General features: G+C 47.0%; 1 pseudogene; it reads left to right on the top strand.

The window, feature by feature from the left end:
• The first annotated feature begins 5,579 nt into the window (after window positions 1-5,579).
• LOC115318682 lies at window positions 5,580-6,125 on the top strand (annotated as a pseudogene).
• Window positions 6,126-23,181: the final 17,056 nt, after the last annotated feature.

Here is a 23,181-nt window from a genome sequence, read left to right as displayed (position 1 = left end):
AGTAATTTTGATAGGACAACCACAGAGGTGTCAATTTACGAAAAGAGTTTTATTTTCATCGGAAACTCTGCATATACATCTCCGTTTACAATGCTATGCTTCTGGCACAAGCCTCGAGGATGCCCCTGTTGTCTGTGGTTATTTGTGACTTTAACAACGCGAAGCTTAGAGTTGTCAGTCATGATCTTTGCTTTGCAGGTCTCTCTTCTTCGACATATCCAGTAGATGCTTCGCTCAGTTCTTGGGTTAACAGTATATAAAAATTCTTCGAAAACCAACATCTCCCCGACTCTTTCAGTCCTGACGACTTCCATAGCGACTGTCGAAATAAACGCTTAGAGCAGTTATTTTATAGCATTTGGCTGGTGTACGAACGTGCCCTCAGAACTAAAAGGATGTGGATGACAAAAAGGTTTTATCAACTTTATCTTGTAAGTTCGTTTGGACTTTTCGAAAAAAAAAGCTAAGTGAAATTTAAATAACAAAAAGTAACAAATAAATAACAAAAAGTTGCACGCTTGCTGAACCACTCAAACTGTTGGCCCGGCGAACACACAGCCTCCCGTGCACTGTCAGCTTAAGGGTGAATAGAGTATAGAAAACAGACAAAGGATCGTGAACTATCCAAGCAGGATACAACACAGAATACATGTTTAGAAGAACAGCCTCGGACCTTCCCGAAACTTCAAAAGGGCGCGTACAACAAAGCGGTGTTCGAAGTTTTCTTGGAAGGCTTCTGAACTTCATATTTTATACTTACACCTTCCGTCCCCTCCCCCTTTCACGAATTCCTCTAAACTGTCCTGAAAAAAGAATAATCTAAAAAAATAAAACCCAGTTTTCGACTAGGTGCCCTAGCGAAGAATAGCCCTATGACGAATTGTCCTACGCGACCAACTGCCCTGCTACGAATTGCCCTGTTACGAACTGTCTTTCGACGAACGGCCCGTAGCCCGCTCTCAGGGGCTCGGTTCCCTCTCCGATGAATACAAAGGCCGCTTTCTTAAAAAGTGGGATCGAGACAAGTTGGAATCCGCTGAAGCGGAACAAGGAGCGTTTCCAGTGAACTCTTCTTTCGACTGCGGAGAGATTTGAAACGGGCGCATCACACTTGTGGGAGGAGCTTCTCCTACCTTCTTGACTTGTACTACCCGATATAGGCTCCTTGCAGCACGTGACCTTCCGAGAAAGGCGTCTCGGCGCATGTGACCTCGAAGCGCGATGACGTTTGCTCCTTCTGAGGAAGAAATATCCGTCGTGTGAAAACACCGACAGGAGCTTCCCCATGAGAGATACACGTAGGAAAGCCGGTTCTCGCATGCAGTGATACGCAAGACAAACTTAAACCTTGCGAAGATTTATCGTGACATTCCCCCAACCTACCGCGCTTACATGCCTACATTATTAAAAAGAAAGTTATTTTTTATTCAGGGAAGTTAGGTAGATAACTCGACAACGATCGGGGAGTCAAAGTGTCACCACGCAAATCGACCAGTTGGCCCACGAAGAGCACAAAAAGTTCCAAAAACGAACCATAGAGTAATATACTAACGTAAAGAGTGGGCCACTCCCGTAGGCCCCAGTGGCCCACATGACTCTCAGCGCACCAAGCGGCTGTTGTGAAGTTGGTTTCGGCTTCCTGTTTAGGCGCTTCCGTTTACATGGCTAGAGACATAAATGGCTGCTATCTGAATGGGTGAATAACTAATATAATTTATTCCGTTCGCATTAGGTGGTAGCTGGCGCCACCTAGTCTGCTGTGACTAACTAAAATTTAGAATTTAGTTAGGAATCGATTGCTTAAATGTAGGGTTCCGCTTTTTCGGTTTCTATTTTTTTTCAAAATTCGGCGTACTCTTTTCGGTGTTTAATATAAAATTCAATTTTTTGGTTTTTTCGGCATATATTTATGTCCTGCCCACAAAAGTTTATCAACTTTTTTCGGTGAATATAAAATAAACACCAACGGACACCGGATCAGATGATCCTTGTAGCTCTGATATTTGTGATCACTCAAAGAATAACGGCACAGATACACTGAAAAAGAAATGAACACTTTATTTGCCGAATGTGTGCAAAATGTAAAGTAAAGAAAAAAAAAAAGCAGAAGTACGAACAAGTCAGATATGAAGCCTATGCCCAAGAAACATAGATCTTCACGTTCTGTACATCAGGATTACGTGGTCTTTTTATAGTACACACACTCATGTACTTTCCTAGGTTCTCCTCGTTCATCCGCACTCTTTCTTTCCTCTTAATATGATCCATTGCTTCGAGAATGCCCTCTCAACGCTGACACTGGACACTGGCAGGCTGAGGAGATGAAGCGGTGCCTGAGCCATAATCGGCCAGTCAACCAATTGTGACCGCCAGAAGAGACATGGTGCGACGTTTTGAAGCTCAACACAGCATGCAGAGCTTCCATCATGTTTGTCTTCCTTACAACGAGTTTGAAAACACGCTCGTACATGGCGAAGTCATGGGGCATTTCGGACTTCACGTTCCGATGGATGATGCGCACATTAAACCACAACGTCGTGATGGCACCCGTGTATCCCATACATTCGGACACGTTTCGATAGACACTGTCGTTCCACTTTGTCGCCATGGCTCTGCGGTACGACTGGATGGTCAAAGTGACCTCTTCCGGTTAAAACTCAATTTTAGAAAATGGATTCGACGTACTTTTGTAGGTTTAAATCGAAAATGCCGAACCTGAAAACTTACCTTTCCCGGTTAAAACCGAATTTCCAAAAATGTATTCGGCGTACTTTTATCGGTTTTTATCGGTTTAAACCAAAAACTCCGAACCCTACTTAAATACACGCCCAAATTCTAGATTCCGGAGCAGACCAATGAAATGAAAATGAAAACCGCTTCACTCAACAGAGGAAAGGAGGAAACAACCATACGAGAGAATTGAGCAATGCACAAACATTTATTGACCACAACAAAGATAACCGTTCTCCAGGCGTTCGTAGAAATGTGTACTCCATTTCACCGTAAGGGCGAGCCACCCTAGGGCGAGCAAAGGAGGAGCTAAGCAGGAGCTACGAGAGCGAGCTCGACGCTTCAAACGAACCTGTAATGCACGTGCGCTTGTGAAGTAAAAGCATCGTTCAAGACAACACATTCGTGTTTGTGGCGTCAGCTCGCTCGAATATGTGGGAAACAGAAAAAAGCTTTTCGGCGGCGCAGCTGACGCCCAAGAGACGCTCAAAACATTCTCCCCGTGTTTGCGCTTTAACCGTCTCACCTTCGCCACAAAGAAAGAACGTCGAGAGCTCCACACGATGACAGCCACATCACGGCGCATGCGCCCCCGCCATCTTGGTGGACGTTATGGCGGTTATGGCGGCTGTCAAGTAGTGCGTCTTGCCAAAGCCCCAGTCGCAGTCGTTGTAATATTTTTTTTTAACGTTCGAAGCTACTAATAGTTTTAGAAAAATGTAAATCAAAGTAAAACTATTTGTTAATGTTACAAATAAAACGAATGTTCAAATAATTAGGCACCACTGCGCCACGGCAGTTAGCGGGTGTTGTGAATCCTAACAGCTGGACCGCGAAAGGGCTTCAGTGGCCACTCTTTACATTTACTATATTACTCTATATGAAGGAACCCTCTCGCGGTGGCGTTAAACTAAGGGAACACTAGACTTTCCAAGGGTCTATGCAAGTTTTCATATAAAAAAAGACGACACAAAAATAAGGAGTCTTTATCGAGCCTTAACTCGATAAAGACTTGGCTTAAACTAGGCTTAGCGTGCTTAAAATAGGAAAAGTGCAAATTTCTGTGATAGGCTTCTCGGCGCATCGATAATAACTTGTTTGCACGAAGTGCCATTGTATCCCGCGTGAGACTTTCAGACTGTAATATTTATAATATTTTTATTGTCATAAGATAATTTTGTACATGAAATTTTTATCTCAATTCAGGCACGGGTTTGGGGTTGACTCTTTAATTTCGACAAAAAGAAAAACACTTTCTGGAGGAATTCCTGAAAAGGACTAACGCGCAAACGGCAAGCTAGGGGAGTTTTTGTTTTCAAGTTATTGATCACTGAAGCGGCCAAGGTGAAAACTCTTTCCACCCTTTCTTTGTTTCACAAGTTCTGTCATTCTCCGCTTGGTTCCATGCCTTACATCATACCGCCGGCACGCGTTTCTCAACGCACTGGTCATCCGCTCCAAGTGGCACGCCCACGCGCCCGTACTGTCACATCATTTTCCTCATTTTTTCCCAGCGCAGCCTCAGGCTGGAACGGCCTTTCCCACAACATCGCCGCCGTCAACTGCCCATCAACCTTCATGGACAATGTAGCAACTCATATCTATCTCTGAATATTTATGGCACCCAAGAGCTAATCCATGTGGACCCACCCCTTATGTTATACCCCCTAAAGAGGGGGAGGGGGGGGGGGGGGTTAAGGTAATAAAGTGAAATGAAGTGAAGTGATGTCTCTTTCACCTGTTGGAGATCGCATGTTTGACCACTCGTGAATTTTTTTTACTTCACACACTACTGCAGTACAACTCTTCTTTGACACTTTCAAAATAATTTTATAATTCTTAATCAATAAACGAATAAAAAAAGTGTTTTAGAATAATTTTGAAAAAAAAAGTAAGTTGAACTTTTTTATTTTTTATGACTTTTGGCAAGTTTGGCAAGTTCTTACATGAGACCTACATAAGGTATTTTAAGAACCTTGATATCACCAAAAAGCTCAAACCTAGCTCTTTTAGGGCCTGTAAACTTAATATTGCATTCACAAAAGAAAATTTATTAAATAGACGCTTTACAGTAGCTGTGCATGGGCGCCGCCATAACCGCCCTTCAGTTTTTGTTTTCGCTTATATTTTTCACTCTGCTCCATCGTTACCACAGGAGGACAGGTTACTGGCAATTTAGATACGACGGTGTCTTTTTCCCCAGCATTTGCCTTTGTGGAGGCTCGCCAAAGCCCGCTTCAGTGGTTTGATATCTCGGTAAGACAATAGAAGGCCGGCAATGACGTCTGTAATCTGGCGCGTGTGTAAAGCGTCTATACATGGTGTGGCGTGAGCCTCTTTTGAACTTCCCGCTTTCTACAAGCGAGGCACGCACGCGCGTGCCGTGGGGCCCATGACTTGTGCCGGGCACGAGGGAATAAACATTTTTTTTTGGTTTGCTGTGACACGGAGTCAGTCGCATTTCTTTCGGGTGCCACCGAGCACCGATACATGGTGTCAGAAGTGGGATACCGCCGCCTCTGAAGCTTCGGGCGTCGCCTTGCGGTTGCGGACCGCACCGAGTCATGGATCGGGCAAGCGTCACCACCGGACTCGCCCTCAGGCCGCCTGAACCCTTCTTTTTTGGGAACGCTTCGGAGTGGCCGGCGTGGATCGCCGAGTTCGACGATTTCCGTCACGCAACCGGACTGGTCGCAAAGAACGAGGAAACCCAGGTACGGACGCTTCTCCACGTCAGGGGTCGCCAGGCTAGGCAAATTTTCAACACCTTCCGGTTATCTGACGCCGACGTCAAGAAGTACGACACCGTGAAAGCGAGATTTGACGGTCACTTCATTCAAGTCAGGAACGTAGTATACGAGTCTGCATGTTTTAACAGACGGGAGCAGGAGCCCACTGAAACAGTGGACCAATACGTAACCGTGCTCTACAACATGGTGGACCGATGCGACTACGGAAGCCTGCGTGACCGCCTGATTCGTGACCGCTTCGTTCTTGGGCTGCGAGACAAGCCACTCTCGGAAGCTCTTCAGTTAGACGCTGCGCTCACTCTAACTTCCGCGCTTGCCAAGGCTCGACAGAAAGAGTCTGTTTACAAGCAGCAGCAGTTGTTGAGAGAGACTGAAGCGCCACCGCCTGTCAAGACTGAAGACGCCGACTTGAACGCAGTGGTGAAACGCTCGTCATCTAAGCCTCGCAGCGCTCCATCTTCTTCGAATGCGAAGTGAACCTCAAAAGCAAAACAACCAAGCTCCACGTGCGGTTATTGCGGAGGATTGCGTCACGCTCGTTCTGAGTGCCCTGCGCGAGCCGAAAAGTGCGCTCGATGCAAGACCAAGGGTCATTACGCACGTATCTGCAAGAAGATGCCTGGAGGAAGCAAGGATCTGCATTGACTTCACTCACCTCAACACCTCCGTCCGACCAGAGCGCTATGTCCTTCCAACTGTGGAGGAAACGCTTGGCCAGCTGGGTGCGGCGGCAGTGTTTTCGAAGTTGGATGCTAATTCCGGGTTCCATCAGATCCGTCTCTCTCCCTCGTGGCAAGAGCTGACCACATTCATCACCCCAAATGGTCCGGTGAGTGAGGAAGACCCAGCGGAGACACTGACCTGCGCTGAGGTTCAGTCATCCACTGCTGGAGCAGTGATGGGATTCGGAAGCAGCACTCTGCATCCAGTCAAAGAAGCCCAGGAGAAAGACAAAGTTTGCCAGGTGCTTCGGGAGTACTGCATAAACGGATGGCCATCAAAGTCAAGACTTCCTCTCGACGAGTCGCCCTTTTGGCAGTACAGAGGAAGCCTGTCCCACTGCGAAGGCTTTCTGCTTTATGGAACCCGCCTCCTTATGCCTGGTTCCCTAAGGAAGGAGATGCTCAAACGACTCCACGAGGGACATCAGGGCATAGGCGTAGACTATGGAAGGGCAACGGGGCTGGTGCCCCCCCCCCCCCCCCCCGGGCCCGGGCCATGATCCTTACCGAGACGCTGTTTACGTGTCATGTAACGAGCTTCTAGTAGCGGCATGTAAACAAAATAACGCGCGCGTTCCCTTTATTGACAAAATACATTGGAAATGGAATTCCAGCGTGTTTTCGTTAGCTTCAATCTCCAGTTCTGGCGAAAAAATAACGCGCAGCACCCCCCCCCCCCCCCCCCCGGGAGAACTCAGCCTGCCCCCCCCCCCCCCCCCCCCCCCCCGGGAAAATGGAAAGTCTACGCCGCTGCATCAGGGAATTGGACGGTGCAGGCAGCGCGCGAAAGAAGCTGTCTGGTGGCCAGGCCTGTCGTCTGAGCTGAGAAGGGTTGTCAATAACTGTGTTGTGTGCACGAAGGTACGTCAACAAAACGCCGAGCCTCTCATGCCAACGGTGACGCCATCTCTGCCATGGCAAATGGTTGGGCTGGACTTGTTTCATCTACGAGGCAAGGAGTATTTGCTCTGCGTTGACTACAGGTCTCGCTTTACCAAGATCGCCTATCTATCGTCAACGAAAGCTGAGGCTGTCATCGAACGTCTGAAGAGCATATTCGCCCGCCATGGGATACCTGCAACGGTAGTAAGCGACAATGGACCACAGTTCTCTTTTGATTCTTTCGCAGAGTTCGCCCGAAACTACGGTTTCCAGCACACTACCAGCAGCCCTCGTCATCCTCAGGCGAATGGAGAGGCCGAGCGCACCGTGCAGACCATGAAGAATCTGCTTGAGAAAGCAGAGGACCCATACTTAGCTCTACTTGCGTACCGGGATACCCAGGGTCCGACAGGGCGGACTCCAGCCAAACTCCTCATGGGGCGACGTCTGCGGACGCAGATCCCGGTGTACCCAGCTCTTCTGACTCCCGGCCAAGTCAACAACAACGTTGTGACTAGACGCGACCGTCAAGTCAAAGAGCGCCAAAGGGCACACTTCGACCGCCGACATGCAGCTCGACGGCTACCCAAACTGAGTCCCGGATCAAATGTGTGGTTGAAGGACCTCAAGTGCCCAGGGGAGGTCCTCCGTCAAGCGGACACGCCAAGGTCTTACTGGGTCAGAACCACAAGAGGGGACATCCGTCGCAACCGAAGAGCCCTCAACCGAATTCTGGCTCATTCTGGTCAACGCGACGAGCTGGTATTGTGGCCAGCCAACACGACCGCTCCTGATGGACCTGCTTCACCCGGGAAAACGTCATGGAGCACCCACCAATATTGAAGCAGGCTTCGCAGTCTCAGTCATCGACGCAAGACTGCAGAGTTCCCGTGGCAGTAACAAGGGCTGGAAGAAAAGTGTTTGCCCCCCAGCGGTTTGGTGAATAACTACAGACTACTCGAAACTCTTATTTATCCCCAGAGAAAGATGTGGCGTGAGCCTCTTTTGAACTTCCCGCTTTCTATAAGCGAGGCACGCACGCGCGTGCCGTGGGGCCCGTGACTTGTGGAGGGGCACGAGGGAATAAACATTATTTTTGGTTTGCCATGACACGGAGTCAGTCGCATTTCTTTTGGGTGCCACCGAGCACCGATACACATGGGCGTCCCTAAAAATATTTACAGGGTATTTTTTACCCTAAAACTAAACTACGCATTCTCGAACGATCATTTTCCGCCCAAATTTAGTGCTAGTTGCCCGAGCCAAATGCCAAAGTTTCAGCACTGTTGACTTTATTTGATTTTCATTAAATATTTTTGGAGAAATGGCGGCAGACCGCGCTCTTGAATACATAGAGCTCTATAACGCCAGTTACCGCAAACAGGCGAAAACAGACCCCCTTTTTTCATTGAAATTTAAAAAAAAAAAACACTTACTAACTAACTGCTAAAAATTTGTCATATAGTTTCAACCGCTAGCGCTACGTTTGGGTGGAGAATAAATGTTGGGCGATGCGTAGCTTATTTTGGCTGTGAAAATAACGAATATCTTGGGTAGCACACTGTATAATTGAATGAGGAAATATTTTGAAAGCCTAAAATAAAATCTATTTCCTTACAACATTTCTTTTTTTTTTTGTTCGCTTCCTGTTTTACTAGTAACAGCGTATGATTGTGTTCTGTAAGAAAACATAAACATAAAGCATAGTATATTGTTTGCATGACCGCAATTGAAAATTGAAACTTATCAGTAGTCCGTTGTGACAGCGTCCTCGCATAGGAGATATTCTGGACATATTGTGGCATTAATATGGATAACTACCTGAATTGAATACGTACGTAGGCTTAAAGTTACGGGAAATAGTGCGCAATGCAAAATAAAAGTTGTTTTACTCCGCAACAAAACTTGCCTTTTTCCGACGCACATCTACCAAAATTCGAGCTTGATATCCGCTTATATAATGTAGGGAGGATTACGTACCTCATTTTGTGGGAAGGATTACTTACTTTTACGTCCGGGGATCGGTGCTCGAAGAGGAAACCCGATGCCCCGGTCCCACGGCGCGACCGACGGCTAACTGTAATATCTTTTCGCCCCATTTTACGGGAAAAGTTGTCGGCTCAGTATTGTCGGCATGTTTTCCGTAATCTAGAAACTGGGGCGTCTGTAAAAACAAGGCATATGATTTCGTAAAATAACAGAACATCCGTAGCTCCTTTTATGGACAGTTATCTGTTTTTCATTTTACGGGAAAAGTTGCCGGTTCAATATTGCCGACATGATTTCCGAAATCTAGAAACTGAAACATCTGTAAGAACAAGACATATATTTTGTAAAATGACGAAACGTATGTAGCCCACATCTCAAAAAGATCTTCTCGCATTGACCTGTCGCGTTTGGCCCTTTGCCGTTTCGTCCTTCGTATTTCAACCCCCTCCCCCCCCCCCCCCCCCCCCCCCAATTTGAGTCTGTTCTCTTTTTGCCCTTCTCACTTAGCCCTTCTCAAAACAACCATTCTCAAAAAGATCTCGCATTGACCTGTCGCGTTTGGCCCTTTGCAGTTTCGTCCTTCGTATTTCCCCTTCCAACCCCCAAATTCGTGCCCGTTCTCTTTTCGCCCTTCTCACTTGGCCCTTCTCAAAACAACCATTCTCATAGTAGAAAAACTCAGAGACAGGGAGATAAAAAGAACATGAACAACACCGTATCAGATGTTCTTGTCCTTTTTAGCTCCTTGTCTCTGGGGTTTTCTACTATGATTCGTCACCAGCTCGCCTGCGTCCTTCACTCTAATTTCCTTAACCATTCTCAAAAAGATCTTCTCGCTTTGACCCGTCGCATTTGTCTCTTTCCCGTTTCGTCCACCTCATTTGGGCCCGTTCTCGTTTCGCCATTCTCCACTTGGCCCCTTTCAAAACAACCATTCTCAAAAATAGAGAGTTTTAGTAGACCGTTTTCATCTTCCGCTCCGCTCTGAGGGTGCCAAACTGCGCATGCGCGGCCCGCTTCGCCGGAATGGAAAGCGGAGGTCTAAAAGCGCGTTTTAGTAGAGCGTTTTTCTTCAGCGTATAAGCGTTTTGAGCGGGTTCGAAAAATTTGCTTGCGTAGCCCCACAAGTGGACGTTTATAGTACTAGTAAGACAAAAAAACCTAAGCGTTAACACCAAGAGAGTAAAAGGGAGCGTGATTGTAGAGGCAGTAGATACGAAGGCGACAATAATGAACACAAAAGAGTAGGCACACACCTGAAGAAATATTAAGCTATAAAATATAAATATAATCGTTCCACCTTGTGTGCGAGTGAAGCCGAAGGTATAAGCATATGAGCATGTTGCTCTAAACGGTACTTGCACTGCACGAGCGCGCGTGCTTATCAAGGACGCTGTAAGGCCGGCACTCGCTCTTGTAGCTTCTGCTCCACTCGAATTAAAACTGAAACAGATTTACTTATTCGAAGTAGAAAAATAAGAGAAAAGGAGGAAGTTTGCGCATTGCGAGTACATCCTTTTGCGTAGTACGAGTACAGTGTTGCTCAAGGCTAGCAAGGCATCTGCACGATGAATCCCCGCTGTTCTCAAGGAAGGAGACTTCTACTAACGAGATTAAGCTGGCGAGACATCGAATCTATGATTCGTATCCCTCGTGCCATCAAGCGCCGAAGCTTCCTTTCCGAACGCGGTTTGCTGGATATTTCCAACGTAGAAAAAAAAAACCTTTAGGAAGCTATCCTGCCTAAAGAAGGATCTGGCTGTTCTGCATGCGGGCCTCCAAAGCACCCGACAGATCGGCGCAGGGTGTTGCCAATCTGGCGAGACGCTTTGCATGGTTCTTCCTCGACTGGCCTATCCCAACCGTCTGTTCGTACTTGGATGAGCGTTTGGACGGAACTTGTCGGTGTTCTTCAGTTCTGTGAACCTCGTCGTGGGTCACATCAACGATAGGTTCGGCCACCTGCTCGCTGACATGAACAAACATAGGTGGTTGACCCTGGCGAAACTAGAGCTGTGCTCACAGGTGAGACCCTGCATGGTTTGTGTAAATTTCGCGTTTCCATTGTTTCTAGCACAGCTGCTCTGTCTGGTGAAAAGTTACTTTTTTCTATACGCCAAAGGTGTACATGGGCAGTGTCAGGACAAGTCACGACGAGCGCATTCGTAATCTATGAGTATTCGTAGGCCACTTTTATGAGCCCTCTTTGCTCTACTTTACGCTCTGCGAGAAGCATCGTCCCCACCGCGCATGCGTGGCCCGCTTTGAGTTGGAGCGTATAGTTAGCGGAGTGAGCGTGCGCTCAGCTTCACAAGTTGAAGAGCGGACTGCCCTCAGCGTCCTTAGCGTGATCGCTTAGATCTCAAGATGGCTGCACTTACTGAATACGCGTCGATGTTTTTGACCGTGACCTCAGCTTGAAAGAGGTCGAATCAAGAAGAAAAGCGTACGCCCCGCGCGTAAAAAGTAAACCATTCGATTTGAGTTCTATGTAACACAAAACAGCATAATCAAACGAAGTGAACGAGTATCACTTTGCAACCAGCACGGCGTCGGTAAAGTCGTCGCGTTTTGTGGACGTCCTATGCATGGCTATGCAGTCAGATGTACGGGTGCGCGTGCTTGAACGCCGATTATACCTGTGCATGCGCCCTCCTGTCGAAAATGCTACTGAAAGCTGACCATGAGCATAGCGCTCGCAAGCTGCACCAAAGAAACCATTCCCTCTCAGCTTTATTTATTCACATTCGCTCGCAACTTTTGAATTGTTTAACTTTCCTCAAGAAATGTTTGCACTGGATTTCCTTGGTAGATTTAGAAAATAATAGAAACTTAAATGCAGCCTTTTTAAAAGTGCAACCCATGGTGCCGCTAGTCTTCGAGGCCGCCTTATTTTGGCCAAGTGTCTAGGGGCAAGAGAGCTACGTCATTGTTTGTCGCGGATGCGAATCTAAATGTATTAGACACGAATGCTGCGTCAATACTGAATATGAAATGGGTTCTAGTCACAAGTCTCGCACTAAAAGCGATGTCCAAAATATGGCGGCCGAATATGTTACCCGGTGGTGTTTTGAAAAGAGTTACCAATAACGGTCGAAAGAATATTCCACGTCAATTTTTTGTCTGGTGAAAACCAGACAGGCATAAACAATGCAAAATTTAGCAAACACAACCCTGGACTTCTAAGCAATAGTGGTAGATTAGAACAGTTTTCAGAAGTTTCGTTTTGAATTCCGGCGTAGCGGGCCTCGCATGCACAGTTTGACGGCCTCAAACCTTAGCAGAATTAAGGAACAACTATATATATATATATTAATTTACGATACCCAGTTTTTTACAACCCTAGAATGAAAATACGCTTTATCTTAGAGGAGTAACAAGTCCCATATCACATGTTTTGGTAGTGTTTAAATACTGCCGTGTTGTGAGAGTGTTTTTCTTCGTCTTTTTTATTAGGCCTTCAAGGACAAGGAAACACCCCTGAACAACTGTTGGGGTTTTGTTGACCGCACAGCATGCCCATATGCCGTCCGTCAAAAAAATTAGAAGAAGACCACAAGAGGGTGCTCGTCGTGAAGCATCAGGCAGTGATGTGCGCAGACGGCATAATTTGACGGCTGGACGAAACCTACAAAGACCATGGGCATTTTTTTTTGTTTGTTTAATATTAGAATGCATAAAATTATCACAGTAAATCATGTTCAAGCTTTTGTACTGAGCGAAATACCTGTCAAACTGGGCTGAAAGGCATCTAGAAATATTTTAATAAAAAACGTTTACTAACGACTCCCATTTTACTTCTCAGATGTGCGTGTGAATATTGCATCTAACCAAATTACAGTGTTACTGTTGAATTCAGCTTTGTAAGAGTAGACTATGTTGCGTGGCCTTCTATTGCAAGAAAAGACCGTAGCACAAGTGAGGCAGAAACTGGGCAGGAGCTTAAGCTGAAAAACGCACTTTCATAAACACACAAAAGAAATAAAAAGAAGTGTATAGTCAAGCAAAATGGTTTCATGTCACCCCCCCCAGGCAGATACATACACTGCGCTCCACTGTAAATACGAACACGAAAAAAATCGCTTTTATTTGCAGTTTATTTCTATGACAGCTATTGAAAAAGCTGAAAATTTGTCGCTCAGATTAGTGCCCCAAACGAGCGCTTTATTCCACACCAATAGGCAAATGTCAGTCCCTCGAATTTAAGGTGAAAAATGAAAACCGGATATTGAATGCTCCCGCTAACAGTGTCGCGCAGTGTACATAAACACCAAGGCACCATATCACAAACCGAAGCATACGAAGAAGAAAAGACTCATTTCATTGGGAAAAAAAAGTAGAGATATGAATGGAGCACTCGCTTTCGCTAATTTTCACTGTCTTGCTGCCTGAAGTAACCAAACAAAATATCTGTCCGTTTGCCGACTGCATTAGTCTTTGGTCTTTAACCTTTAATTTTTGGCTCTGGAGAGCCGCGGCACCGCGGAAAGCAGCAGCCCGTACAACCGAGGCCCGCGGTGCCGCGTCTAGGGAACATGGTAATGTGATGAGTATATACGTGCAAGATGACGACGACATAAGTTGTTGGTATCGGGGAGGGTGGCAGTCCGATTCGCAGAAGTCCAGAATTCGTGGAGGCGGGTTGGGCGGGTGAGCAGCGAGCTATGAGGATCTTGCACGCCGTTCGATCAGTGCATGAAACAGCACCAGGAACATAATGGCACTGTTGCTCACTCGGGTCCACTGGGGTCAAAGTATCATGCTCCAAGGAGGTAGTCCAGCCGAAGTAGAAGCTGCCGCCTCCGAGGAACCGAGGCCCAGGGCTCGGATTGAGACACCGCCGTCGCCCGGTGTGTCATCCTCTCAACGTCGTCGTCGTCATCTCGCATAGAAAAATCGAGCCCGCTGGCTTAGACAAGGCAGCACCTGTTCCCACCGTTCAGGGTCGGTGAAAGGATTGCGGCCAGCGATTTCTCGAAGCAGCCAGAGGTTCTTGACCACCGTGAAACGTTTTCTGGGGGACGCCTTCCCAAACAAAGTCTGCGCAGCCATCTTAGTGCAGCGAGGTTAATAACGGTCAAGCGCGCTCCCAAGCATGATTTCAAATAGCGAGCACCCACCTTTCCAAAAAAGCACCATCTACTGAACCTTTACTGAGAGTGGAGCGTACTTCTTAAAATGGCGACGATAGCGGAGCTGACGCTACACGCTCAAATCCCAGAGCGGGTCGCGCATGCGCGATGGCGACTACGCTTTCCATAGAGCGGAGCGGGAAACCTAAAACGGTCTACTAAAACTATCTATTATCTCGGTTTGACCCAGCACATTTGACTCTTTCTACTCCAAATTTTAGTTTTTTCGGGTAATATATATTCATAAATTCACTAATATTTTATTTTGTGTATGGGCCATGCTACCAGCTTACTCTCTCTGCCAATGATTTTAGCCGTGGGTCGCGGTCGTCGAGAAAAGCTACTGCCTGACAAAACAACAGTCCAACTACTTATCGCAGACAGATCACGTTCCGAAATGTCACCTTCTTTGAGGTCGCTCGACTTGTGACAATGCAACCACTTCTATAATGTACATAGGTGTGTTATTTCTGTTCAAACAGATCCCAAGATAAGTGTTGTTCGTTTTCTTTCTTTTCTTTGCGTTCGTTTAGAGAAAGGGAAGGAGGCTTCATTGTACAAACGTATTACGTTATCTTCTAGTATTTGTATACACCAACTCATGTTTACAAACAAACCGGAGCGCCCCCAGCGGACGCCACCGGCGCCGCGCATGCGCGGTGGACGGTGGGCAAGAAGCCCGCCGTCGCCCATAAACAAACCATTGAATTGCGTTGTTTTCGGCGTTGGTGGGAGTTCCCGTGCTCTTTTTCGCGTTGGAATTGTTGATTCTACGTCCTCCTAACAATGTCTGACTACTTGAGCGGCTTCAGCAAAATTAACGAGGCAAAACTTTGCGTGAATAATGTGACTTGCGGCGATTTATTTCACGTGGACGCCGCAGAAGGGGCGCTAAAGCCTGACTCGCACGATTAGATTCAGCTCGCTAATTTCAGTCGCGACGTCGCTCGGGCTGCAAAAGCGTGGACCATAGCTGAGATGGTGGACGTCGATACTAAAAAACCGCAAGTAAAATCGGGCATTACAAATCGGTGACGGCCACTGGTAACAATGATCAACATCTTCTTGTATCTACTGTTTACACACTTAGTCTACTTACCCCAACCAGCTTTCAAAAGTATTTCGAGGCCTGCACTTAGTTCTTATCGCAATTACCGGGTCAACGTTTGGTTTACTGGCCGCTGTCGTTTGAACGAGCTGACGACAAAAAGCAGACAGGTTTGAAAGAGCAGACGACAGTTCGAACGCTTGCGCAATGGAGTGCGGGCAAGAAGCACCGCGTTCCGTGTCAACAAACCATTGGAATGTCACGTTTTCGGCGTCTGTGTGAGCCTGCACACTTTTTTGCGTAAGAATTGTCGATTCTACGCCCTCATAGCAATGTCTTGCTACTTTAATCGCCTGAGTGAAATTATCAAGGCTCGTTGCACCGCTAAACTTTGCGTGAATGATTTGACGTGCGGTGATTCATTCGCGTGAACGCCGCAGAATGGACGCCAAAACCATGATGAGATTCTTCTAGATGTTTTCGGTCGCGACGTCGCTCGTGCTGCAAAAGTGTAGAAGGTAGCGGCGATGATCGACGTCATTAATGAAATTCGGAAGCGGGAACAGAACAAGCGTAACAAATCGGCGATGGCCACTGATACCAATGATCAACATCTTGTATCTAATGTTTACACCGAGCCTACTTAAAGGGCAACTCCGCTTCTTTTCCAGTAGTGCAAAACTATACAGTTCTCTTTGTTATCATCTACAAAAACCCCATGGCAAATATTACGACGGAATTCCGCCTAGAAGTTCATTAAAATCGCTGTCAAAGTTTGACAAGCACGAATCCGCTGGTTTTGGATGAGACGTGCGGGCCAGACAACACTGCCCGGCTGCATTTCCGCTTCCTCCAAATTCCTTCTCCCGGCACGTCCGCGATGTCATCAAACATGTACAGCTTCTCTTTTTTTTTCAATTTTGTTTTCTTTCCCGGGGAGAGCACGGGTGGCGCCAGCGCCGTGAAAGACGTGAGTGACGCGCTCGGCCGGCCCGGCGCTCGACTATTGATACTACTGATAAGCCGATCGCCTCGTTGAGCGCGGCTTGTGTTACATCGCATACTTTTGAACACCAAGTAAAAGGAGGAGAGGGAAGCTGCTTTTGTAAGAATTTTGAGTGGCAGGTTAATCTTCTATAATCTTCTGGGAGGAGAATAGCGACGCCTGTGCTAATCCAGGAGGCACAAAGGAGGATCCTGATAAGAGGGGAGCTCCTTCTTCCCCTTGTATATCACGTGGGTGTACATGCTTAGTGATGCCGAATATACAATGTTGTCCGGCTTTGCCACCGTTTCGGTTTCGGTTTGTGATCATGGCTAGAGTAAAATTACACGAAAAATATTTTATTTTTCGCGAAACAAAGGATCGGGGATTGTTTTTGAGTGCTTCAAAAAGCAAAATCGGCAACTATCTCAAAATTTTTGAAATTAAGCGGAGTTGCCCTTTAAGCCTTTCGAGGCCTGCAATTACTTCTTATTGCAATCATTCGGTCAAAGTTTGGTCTACGGGCCGCTTTTGTTTGAAAGAGCAGACGACAAAAAGCAGACAAGTTCCAAAGAGCAGACGAAAGTTCGAACGATCAGGCGGCCTGTGTGAATTTGAAGACGCACTGAGCCTGCAGGTGGCCCGGACAACTTGGCGGTTTTCTCTCGTTAATGCTGGAACAAAACAATTACATCTGGTGACCACGAAGTGATGCCCGCACAATCAATCGTAGTTCGACAGCGTCTGGTTTACACTTTTCACGGCTACTATCCATGTACTCAGACGAACGGAGCGGGCAAAAACACATGAAAACTTATCTTCAAACCTTTCCAGACTCTTTTGGTATAGGCCCCGTCGCAGAATTTTGACGAGAACGCAGGTTTTTTTGTCTGGTTTCTCCAAAAAGAACACAAAAATGCATGTCTCGCACGGCGACTTCTGCCCACCGCCCCAGACCGGAAGTGCGCCCGACGCGCCAATAGACCATTCCATTTAGCGCTCTCTGGGCGGCACCATTTTGTTCGCCCGCAGCGCCCTCTCCACACATCCGGGAAGTTCAGCGGGTTCGGCGGGGTAAAACGAGAGAGAGGGCACGCGCCAGACTCCGCTAGCAGACGACAAACCGGGAGGTTGCCTTTCTCCATCTTTGGGCTGTATCGGCGGGCTCTACCCAACATCGAACTCTCGCTCGTGGCTGCCGTTGTGAAGTGGTTCGCGTTCTTAGAATAGTTGTGGCTACTCCAAAATCAGCCTAGAGCTCTCTGTTGTTCTATTTTGCTAAATGATCAACTAGCATATCTTTTTTTCCGTTAGTTAAATAGCAGTTGAGTCAGCCGGCAGTACTACCCTCAACTACTGCTTGTATTGCAGCAGGAGAGCACGTTTTATTTATTATTTCAGACTTCCACTCATGATCGCTAAAGGCCTATACCAGTACGAACTTTTGTATAGTAAAAAAGGTACAGCAACCGGATTTTCTTTTCGTCAAAGAGACCGGCCAATCTGACTCAGTTTTCCCTATTTTTGTTTTTTTATTTGCACGCAGGTAACAGCGAAATTGGACCCTGTGAGTCTTTTTATCTAGCATAGTATTACACAATAACTGGCATACCAAAATCTGCGCATCTGCGCTTGAAAGTTCCAAAATGACGCGATTTTAAACAGAGTTTGCACGCCAGCCGGACGCTAGCTACAGCCCACTCGGCGGAGCGGAGGGAACGCGGGGTGAGAGGGGGAGTGCATTTTTTTCTCTTTTACCCTCTCTGCTATGACCCTAATGGAACGGTCTATAGGCTCCTTGCACTGACGTCACATAGCGCACTTTTGAACACCAAGTAAAAGGAGGAGAGGGAAGCTGCTTTTGTAAGAATTTTGAGTGACAGGAGGAGAATAGCGACGCCTGCCCAAATCCGGGAGCCACAAAAGAGGGTCCTGATAAGAGGGAAGCTCTTTCTTCCCCTTTTCTCTGGAGGGGCCTCGGAAGTGACGTCACGTGCAAGGAGCCTATAGGCTCCTTGCACAGGACGTCATTTCCGATACCCTCCAGAGAAGAGGGGGAGAAGGAGCTCCCCTCTTATCAGGACCCTCCTTTGTGCCTTCCGGATTTGCACAGGCGTCGCTATTCTCCCCCCAGAAGATTATAGAAGATTAACCTGTCACTCAAAATTCTTACAAAAGCAGCTTCCCTCTCCTCCTCTTACTTGGTGTGCAAATGTGTGCGATGTGACGTCAATGCAAGGAGCCTATAGGCTCCTTGCACTGACGTCACATCGCACACTTTTGAACACCAACTAAGAGGAGGAGAGGGAAGCTGCTTTTGTAAGAATTTTGAGTGGCAGGTTAATCTTCTATAATCTTCTGGGGGGAGAATAGCGACGCCTGTACAAATCCGGGAGGTACAAAGGAGGGTCCTGATAAGAGGGGAGCTCCTTCTTTCCCTCTTCTTTGGAAGGCAACGGAAATGACGTCCTGTGCAAGGAGCCTATAGGCTCCTTGCACAGGACGTCACTTCCGTTACCCTCCAAAGAAGAGGGGAAGAAGGAGCTCTCCTCTTATCAGGACCCTCCTTTGTACCTCCCGGATTTGTACAGGCGTCGCTATTCTCCCCCCAGAAGATTATAGAAGATTAACCCGTCACTCAAAATTCTTACAAAAGCAGCTTCCCTCTCCTCCTCTTACTTGGTGTTCAAAAGTGTGCGATGTGACGTCAGTGCAAGAAGCCTATACCGCGGCGTGACGTAGGAGTGTTGAGTTCGTGTATACACCAACTCAACTCTCCTACGTCACGCCGCGGTGGTGGCGCGTCGGTCGCACTTCCGGTCTGGGGCTGTGGGCAGAAGTCCCCATGCCAGACGTGTATTCCTGCGTTGTTTTGAAAGGAACCAGACACAAACCTGCCTTCTCGTCAAAACGCCGCGACTGGGGCCGTACCAAAAGTGTCGAGGAAGGTTTGAAGGTCAGTTTTCACGTGTTCGGTTTGTCCGAGAATCTGGATGTGCGCCGTGAAAAGGGAAAAGCAGACGCCGTCGAACAACGATTGCTTGGGCGTGAAGCACTTTGGGTTGAATTCACGGATACTTGTGTTCATCAGATTTATTTGTTTTGTTCCAACATGAACGCCAGAAAACCGTCAAGTTGTACGGTCTCCCTGTGGACTACGTTCAGTGCGTCTTCAAGTTCAAACGGCCGCCTGATTGTTCGAATTGTCGTCTGCTCTTTCAAACGTTTCTGCTGGTCGTCTGCTCTCTTAGACGACGCCGGTCCGTAGACCAAATGTTGGCCCGGTACTTGTGATAAGAAGTGAGTGAAGGCCTCAAAAGACTTAAATTTGAAGGTTGGTAAGCAGGCTCGATGTAAACAGTAGATACAAGGAGATGTTGGTCATTGTTACCAGTGACCAACGCCGACTTGTTATGCCTAATTCAGTTGGTCCGATTCTGTTTGCGATTTTCAGTATCGTCGTCGACCATCTGAGCTGCGGTTCACGCTTTTGCAGCCCGAGCGGCGTCGCGACTGAAAATTCCGAGCGAAATCTCATCATGCGAATCAGGCTTTAGCGTACAATCTGCGGCGTCCACGCGGAATGAATCGCCACATGTCACATTATTCACGCGAAGTTTTACGGTGTAACGAGCCTCGGTAATTTCGCTGACGCCTCTCAATATAGTCAGACATCGCCAGGAAGACGTACAACCAACAATTCGAACGCGAAAAAGGGCAGGGGGACTCACACCGACGCCGACGACATCGCATTTCAATGGTTTGTTTATGGGCGACGGCGAGCTTTTTGCCCACACCCCCATCGCGCATGCGCGGCGCCGGTGGCGTCCGCTAGGGGCGCTCCGGGCGCTCCGGTTTGTTTGTAAACATGAGTTGGTGTATATGAGAGGTGTGTGTGTGTGGGGGGGGGGGGGGGGGGCGGGGTGACGAGAGAGGGGGGGGGGGGGGGAGGGGGGACTCCCAGCATAGGTCGAGCGAAAGTCGGGACTCGGAATCCAGTTCTTTTGTTGTCCTGGGTGGGTCGTGGGTTACGGGAGCTGAGTCATAAAACGCTGAACCGTCAACGTTGCACCCAGAAATACCATGATACAATCGTCGCTTCACTCGACAGCGAGACGTCAGTCAGGGACGATGGACAAATTTTTCCTAAGCGAAACGCAAACTAGAAAATTGTGTCTTCACCTTGAAGGTTACAGGTATTTACAAACGACGAGAGAATGCAAACGGAATGGTCGCGTGGTGTTGTTGCCGTTACACTTCATCAGGATGTGCGGCTTCGATATTGACCGAAGAAGACAACGCGAGAAGCAGATCACGCAAGTTGCTATACTCGATTTGTCTTTGACGGTCTGTTTCGACATGATAGAAATCGTTCCTATTTGTTTTCGCTCCTTACTTATTCTTATCAGCCCCACTTAGCAGAAGCCGAATGGCAGTCAAAGTGTCATTGTACACTTACGCTCTTTTTACTTATAGACGATCATAACCCTGCGCCAGACGAGGCGACGCTTATGAAGCAACAGCTGCGCGTGGCGCTGAAAAAGGCAGCCAACCTCAATACGCCCGTGCCAAAGTTGTTTCACGAAGCACTTCCCCGAATTTGTTCTGCAGTAGGTTTTAAATTATTACATCTATCACGTCTAAAGAAGTATTACGCAAATTTAGCTAAACCAAATCACTAAATGTGTTCTCGGTGCCACATGAAGTCGCAGCAGAAGTACCCACGTTTGCCAGCCTGAAGGATACGATGTTTCGGGAAAGGCGCTCAGCGCAGCCACCGCTTCCTTCATCAGCCTTACACTCTGCAACTCAACGACGTCCACAAAATGATGTGCTTTCGTTGTGCTTTCGTTGCGCGGAGGAGACGCCCAAACCGCTCCCCTTCCGCAGGCAATCGGTGAACTGAAGCGTTCAATCAAATTACAGGAAAATAGGCTTGTTGACTTAGAAGACCGGTCTAGAAGGAATAATCTTGTTATTTCTGGGCTTAATGAACCATCTGGAGAAACAGCGGAGTCGCCTAAAAACCACGTCCTTACTGAAATCTTCCAGTCTAAGTTGGGAGTGACAGTTCACACTCTTGACCGGATGCATCGGCTTGGTCGAAAAGAAGGATGGAAGGTAAGGCCGGTAATTTTGCACTGTGGGGACTACGAAGAAAAGATGACGGTGCTGAAAAATTGTAATCGCTTGAAAAGAAGCAAGATTTCTGTCCAGCAGGACTTTTCAAAAGAAATGCTCAGAACAAGGAAGTTGCTATGGGAGAGCGCAATGCCTAACGAAATAAATGGCGATAAGGTTTTTTTAGTACGCGACAGATTCCATATATATGGGGATATTTACTTTTGGGATGATATCAAACAGACACGCGTTCTACTTTCTACAAAAAGCGCGCCTGTGCCCGACCAGCCAGGACGCCAAAGTGTTTCGCCTTGTGTCTTTTAACGCACGGAGTATTATGAATAAACTAACAGATTTTGAAACCATGCTACTTGACCTAGACCCTCACGTAACGCTGATAACTGAAACTTGGTTGCATTCAGGAATAGATGATAGTGAAATAATTCCGCCAACTCATAAAATATTTCGGAACGACAGGCCGTCTCGAGGGGGTGGTGTTGCTATTGTCTTAAAAGCTGATATAAAAGCATTTTTGCTGCCAGGCATACCTAACCACGAGAGTTTATGGTCTAAGATATACTTTTATGGGAACAGTGTAGTCCTGGGTGTTGTTTACAGATGCCAGTATAAAAATTATAGAAGATCTCAGTGACTACTTGGTTCGTTTTCGTAATGATCGTGTACGGCTAATTTTATCCGGCGATTTTAACTTGCCGCACATTGGTCGGCCAAACATGAGACCAACAGGATTGCAAACTCGCGATTCCGAATTGTTAGTGGATTCTGCATTTTCGTGCGATCTAAATCAAGTAGTCTCATCGCCGACCAGGGTGGGTTCCACAACAGAGACTATGCTGGATTTAATTTTTGTTGGGCGCCTAATATTGGATTACACTGTTGATGTGAAAAACGGACTGTCGGACCATAAGTTGCTGTATTTCACGTCAAGCTTTGTAAAAAACAGTCATGAGATTGCAAGACAAAAATGTGGGGTTAAAAATTACAACGCCGCCGATGATGTTAGTATATTGGACTATTTGGAAACTCATTTCGATTATTCCAGCCAAGAATGCGAGGTTGACACCTTGTGAACCATATTCAAAAATATTTGTAATCACTGCATCAACAGGTCCATTCCCGACAAAATAAAAAAAAAACACGACGAAATAATCCATGGATAACGAGGGAAATTATACAAGTCAAATGTAGGCTTCAGCGGAAAAGGCGGAACCACCCTTAGGAGCGTTCAGATATTTCCAACATGCAGCTAGAATTAAAAGAAAAGAAATTAGGATTCCGAAGGATACATTTTTTTCGGGCACTCTCGGCAACGTTCTTAAAGAAGCACCCAGTAAATTCTGGAAGTTCTTATCTGGGACAAAGAAAAAAGAAGTTGAGTGTATATCTGTTGGCGGCTGCCAAGTAACTGGTCCTAAAAAGATTGCGGTAGTGCTTAATCAGTACTTTCAGTCTGTTTTTAGTGTTCATCGGCCAACGGCAGACAATGAAGCAAGTGAGTCACGCTCGATGATGGGGGAGCTCTGTTTAAGTCCAGGAGGGTATCTTTAACCTTTTACTCAATCTGGATATTAAGAAAGCAAGTGGACCAGATAATATACCGTCGGCAGTTCTTAGGCGTTATGCCGAGTGGATGTCCGGTTACTTGTACATTATTTTTGACCTGTCATTGCGAAGAAGGACCCTTCCATCAGACTGGCGTTGTGCACGCATTGTGCCGGTTTTGAAAAGTCGGGATGCACAAAGTGTGTGTAATTACAGGCCAATATCTCTTACTTCCGTTAGCTGTAAAATGCTCGAGCAT

Source organism: Ixodes scapularis, unplaced genomic scaffold (genome assembly GCF_016920785.2).
Source record: "Ixodes scapularis isolate PalLabHiFi unplaced genomic scaffold, ASM1692078v2 PGA_scaffold1__304_contigs__length_218370807, whole genome shotgun sequence".
In the NCBI taxonomy this organism is placed as follows: Eukaryota; Metazoa; Arthropoda; class Arachnida; order Ixodida; family Ixodidae; genus Ixodes; species Ixodes scapularis.
The sequence above is the reverse complement of the archived record's forward strand: the minus strand, read 5'-3'. Positions and strand labels throughout refer to the sequence as shown.